Genomic DNA, 6,000 nt, shown 5'->3' with positions numbered 1-6,000 from the left:
CTTCTTGTTTTTTTTCATTTAAAGTGAATTTCTACATGATATAGTCCATCTATGATATCATTGCCACTAAACTAATAATATGGTAACCCTCATTTAAGTCTCCTCAATCAATTGTCAGACAATAAGTCAAGCCTTCAGCAGATAGCAACACACAGATCGTTATAAACATCAGTCTTCAGCAGTTACTATTGCCTACGTAATTCAGAATACATTTTTTGAACAAAATTACATACAAAAGTTAGCTTTTGTCTAACAGTCACAGATGTGTAGAATTATGAAGGTAATGATGATCATAAATTTTATCCTATGTTAAATCACTCATTCGTTCACAGAAACAAGTACATGTTGTTTTGTTTCAGCATTTAAAAATATATTATGATATATAAAACAAAGCAATATTGCTTGCCTTTCCCTTTGAGATAAAAAAAAGCATTTGATGGCAAAAATTGGATTGTTTTACTAATAGAAAAGCATCAGAAGGTTAGAGTTGTATCATTGAGTGTTTTTCTGCAGTTAAACACAAATAAACTACTTTGCTAAGTAAGCCACCTCAATGTTCTCCACTGTTTCTTGCTCCACTTTAATGGGTAATTAATTGCAATGAAACTTGTGTCAACCTAAAATCCTTGCAATGAAAATAGTTACTCAAAAACAAAGAAATGGCTTGTAGAACTGACAATAGTAAATATCACATACTCAGACTCAGAGGACATAACCAATTTGCTAGTGAATAAATTTAGCTCAAATTTCACCCCATTTCCCTTCATATATTCCCAGATCACGTACCAACATCTACCCACCGAGTATTCCCAAGAACAAGTCCTGAAGGCACTACTCAAGACAAAGAACTATACTTCTATAGGATGAGATAACATACTGGGCTACCAGCTGGCCAGCCTGAAACAGGCTTGTCAGATCCCTATACAGGCTAGTCAATATCAGGCTCCATACAAGCTACATGCCAGATGAAATGAGGACATCAATAGTCATCCATTTGCACAAAGGAGGGGCATCAATGAACCCGACTAATTAAAGACCCACAAGCCTGACCAACCTCATCTGGAAGTCCGTGGAATGGATCACTATGAAATTAATAAAAAGGACATAGACAACCTACAAACTCCCAACCCAAGCTTGTTTGCATTCATCAACAGTAGATCTTGCCTAATCAACCTGGATGACTTCTTCAAGAAGGTTACTTAAGCATTGGACAAGGGCAATAAGTGCACACATCATATCTAGACCTTGCAAAGGTGTTCAGCACCATATAACACTCTGTTATACGAGATAAAGTCTCCCAGCTAATAATAAATCCACATAACTCATAGCATAGCAAATTAGCTTACCAATAGAATCCAAGGAATCAGAGAGGGCAGTTCGATATCGTCCAAGAAAGGTGTCACTCTCAGTGTACCAGAGGAATGCTACAGGTTCGGAAAGCAATGACAAGCAGAAGCAATTCAGCAGAAAAGCTGGTCAGTCCTTCAGTAAACTTTATTTCAATAAAAATAAGCTCTTTTGTTCACTTAAACCATATGTGGAGTTCTTCAGACTCTTCACCCACAGTAACAGCTCTGTTTAAAAAGACTCCAGTACAAGAATGCAATCATTACATCACTTCCTCAAGTGTATTAAAGGTCCAGCCACCTTTTTCTTTGAAACAGTTTTTTAAAAATGTTTTAAATATAAAACAAAGACAGGTACAAGATCAAACTACCTTTTTACTTAAATAACTCATTTTAACTCAATAAGTAGTTAACACTTACTTAAAATATTACCTATCTAGTCAAAGCTTTTAATGCTAAAATAAGGTTCATACTGCAGCAGTCATTCAACCCAGGATAAAAATAAGCATTAAAAATGAGTTGCTATATTAACTCTTTCTTTTGCAAATAAAGTTCCCAAGACCTTCCCCTCACCTTTTCTAGGACACAATCAATGACCAAATATTTAAAAAAATTATACTCATTCATATTCACATGTTTAGCTAAGGTGTTAGATAAATTCATTTTTTTTAATACTATATTCATGTTCATAGATATGGTCTCTAAGTTTTCGCTCAGTTTTTCTAACATAAAAACAGGGACACTTCTGATACTGTGCTAAACAGACAACTTGTTTAGATTCACAGTTAAAAATACCCTTAACATGATAGGTAACATCCCTTACCTGAAATGTGGATCCCTCATAAATGAACTTACAATATGAGCAGGCTCCACATTTTGTCATACCAGACCTTCCTCTTAGTGAACCTGTTTTTTTCTGTTCCAAAAGAGCTTTCAGATTCTGGCCCCTCTGATATATATATATATATATATATATATATATATATATGTATTCTTATAATAAATACTTTCATAATACTTTGGAGCTTTTCTCCCTGGGCCTCTGTTGAAAATGGGCTCCTAACCAGTCAGACTTTTCCAATGATTAAATGACAATAAATAAATGGGAAACTGTAAATTCATTCCCGGTTTAGCACCTATGCCCTTACGGACTAAATTAAATGTCCTGACTCTCCTTGTCCTGCACACCTCTGTGTTACTCATACACTAAAAAAGGCAAAAAAACTACCATAGGAATGTGGGGCTAGGCTTCTTAAGATCCTCACAGATCAATAGCCTAGTGAGTACCTGTTAACCTAACAAGAGAGGCCATTATAGGCATTTGATTAGTCTTCACTTAAACTACCTTCTCTATACCCTTTGATCAAATAATACCTCATACCTTTCACCCTTCTACAACATCCCATTTCTGGGTACTGTACAACAGAGTTTCCCTAAAACTGCAATTCAGTATCTGGAGACCTGAAGCATAGATCATGGAATCGTTAACAACTCATTCAAATTCCTAGTGTTTCTGAAGCACTTTCTTACCATCCACCTTTTCATAGGAGGCTTCTAATTTAAATGAAACATGTAGTTTGTACGTTGGACTTCTGTATCATTATCTAATTCAGTACTTCATTTTGGACACAGTAATCTGCTTTATTTCTGGTAACCTCCTACAAATTATCTTAAATTATAAGGCTTGTCCCCTCCCAGCAGACATTCGTTAGTCCACCAACCAACAAAGGATGCAGTGACCCATGTACTGTATTGCTAGCCTTCCACCAAAAGAAAGTCAGAACCAGAGGACAGTAGAAAACAGAAAACATGACCATGGATATCATTAAACAGAATGTGTTGGTGACTGGGGAGGGGGTAGCTTTATGTAAATGTTCTGACAAGACCATCCATAAAATGTAAAGACTGCCCCTCAAAATGGCGTCCGAGTCAGCCACTACTCATTAAAAGAAAAGCAGTTCACCAAACAGCACTGACCCAGAATCACAGGTCCTGAAGCCGCCAGGATGGTTTCTACCTCACAAGGAAACACAGCAAAACTCTTGTTTGGATAGTCATCTTTCCTATCACTTGGCCCTACAGTGCTCAGATTTTGCCAATAAAACAGATCTTTCTTATGGAAATGTTAACAATTAGTATTTAAGAAGGGATAAAGTGTATATTATGCCAACTTACTTGATCATGGAGGTATAAAATAAAGTGAAATCAGCTGGACTAAAATGTACATTGTTTAATGATTACAGGTTATAAATTTGTATTCCAGCATGGTGTTTCTTTCAGTAGCCTGCAAGAGTTGTATTACATTAAGTTAACAATACTTCGTCTGCTTTGTATCCATGTGTTACCCTATGTAAGAAACAGTTAAATTTGAAAGCTTTGGATGACACAAACAACAAGGTAAATGTTGTTTTGAATTTTGTCTGTTAATTAGTAAGAGGTGCAAGTAATTGCATTGCCCCAATGATATTCTCCTTTCCCTTCAAAATGTAGAAGACTGGAAACTGCAGCATTTATCTATTTCTGTTGTATGTTTCCCTTATTTTTGCATTCTGCTAATGGTGTTAAATGTTTGGAGCCTCCATCCCCAAGGGGGCCTTCCTTGCAAATGGGCTATAAGCAGTATCCCCCAAACCATACTCTCAGCCTGTTAGTGCAAGAACTCTGGGCACAGCCAAAAACAGTGGTAGTGGTGGCAGTGTTGTGGGGGGGGGGGGTGTCAAAGGCCCAAAATCAGGGAAATTATTTAAACACTGGTGTTATAAATAAAAAAGTTACTAGAACAGATTTTGCATTAATATGCAGTTTCTGAAGGATAATAATTCCGAAATTCAAGTATATAATCCTATTTATAGATGTCAATTCTCAAAGATTTGAAAAGGAATAGACAAAAGAATATGAGGCAATTGATATTCTGCGAAGTTCTGGAGAAGTGAGTAGTATGCCCTCTCCTAAAAAAATGGTAAATAAAAACATATTTTTTTTCTACAGTCATAATGTACATAACACTGTAATGTTATGAGGTAGTGCCATCTGTGACAGGGATAGTAGGGCAGTACATGTCTGCATAAGCCGGCATAGCTAGCTGGAGTTTTGTAAAGAATTTTATGTTATTTGACTATCACTCTGATTTGTACAGATGTTCGAGTTAAAAATATATTTGTAAAGCTACTTGTGTTAAAAATGCATCAACAGTAGGTCCTGCTGGACATGAAGAATGTATGCATGTATATTAGGCTGCATTGTCGTAACTGATAAAATGTCTATGTTTTATCAGAGAATCCTGGAAGCAAAGAAAGTTTGAAATTGTGTTATAGCTTTCAAATCCTGCCACAGATCTTAGCAAAGCTCTGTGTATGTGTATTGTACCACAGTCAGGTGACTAGAGGTGATGTCATCCTATAACCATCATCTGGTTTCTTTGGAACTCTCACAGCCGCACTTTGGAACCTGACAGGGAAGATTTCTGACAGGATAGATATCTCACACATCCACACAGACAAAGACTGACATCATCTGGCTTTTGCTATGGTAAGGCACGCAGCATACATCAGCTTGCCTTGCTTTACTAAGTAGTCAGGGAACAGTAATTCTTTAGTTAGTCAAGGACATTTAGTGAGAACAGTTCAGTATTGTTTTCTGCATCTGTGAGAAACTATCCAACTGCATTATTTTATATATCTGTGGTTGAAACTCTTGTTTATTGTATTCGGTATTCTCCTGTTTTGTGTTTTATTATTTATCATTAAATATTTAAATACCTTTCATTGTGGCCGGTCCTTTAGAGAATACTTTTAACATCTTGAGAGTACTTATGCTTGTTTTAGTGACACTGTGTCTGCTCCTGAAAGCCTTGCTGCTTTGGTCACATCCTACCATTTGTGTTAGTATTAATTTTGCACAGTATAATTGGGTACCCTTTGTAAGAGCCTTAGGGTAGCTGACTGGTGGCAGCGTGATTACCTCAGAGTCTGGGCAGAAAGGGGCAGAGCTAAAAAATCTGTGCCAGTTTTTCCCAGGTGTGTATGTGTGAGAAATTCAGATATCCAAGTGTGTGTGTCTGTGTCAGCTATTGGGAACAGGGACACAGAGCTCCACAAAGTGGTCAGTGTGGAGTTTTGTGTGGGTCTGGAGAGAAAAAGATAGTCCAGCTCCAGGTCTGGAGCCTGCTACCAGTGTGCTCTTAAGGGAAATCAGGCTTGGTGCAGGGAACTGCATCTGAAAAAACTGTGTAAATCCATCTTTGCTCTTAGTGACCGTCCCCCACCAGAGTTAGTGGTGAGGATTAAGTCTCCTTGATTGCTGGCCCCACAAGCACTAAATTGGCTTACAGTGATGAAATTAAACAAGGATACTTTCCTTTCTTATAACAGGGCTACAGTTCTACTTATTGCCACTAATAAGGAAATTTAAAGTTTGAAATCCACTAACTTAGTAACATTTTCTAATATTCCAGTATTCTGTCAGACATTCCAACACAAAACACAAAGTTTATGTAAGCTTCTATAAACAATTTATTTCTAAGAAATTGGTGTAACTCTGGAAGGTGGGCGTTCTTCGTACTTGGCCAGTGGAATTCCTATACTTTGTTGCCTGCTACTAAAAATGGACATCTGCAACAGATCAATTTCACTACTGCCCCAACCAGAAATTAAAA

This window comes from Protopterus annectens, chromosome 7.part0, assembly GCF_019279795.1.
Source record: "Protopterus annectens isolate FY-2018-M chromosome 7.part0, PAN1.0, whole genome shotgun sequence".
Classification (NCBI taxonomy): domain Eukaryota; kingdom Metazoa; phylum Chordata; order Ceratodontiformes; family Protopteridae; genus Protopterus; species Protopterus annectens.
This window is presented reverse-complemented; position numbering follows the sequence as displayed.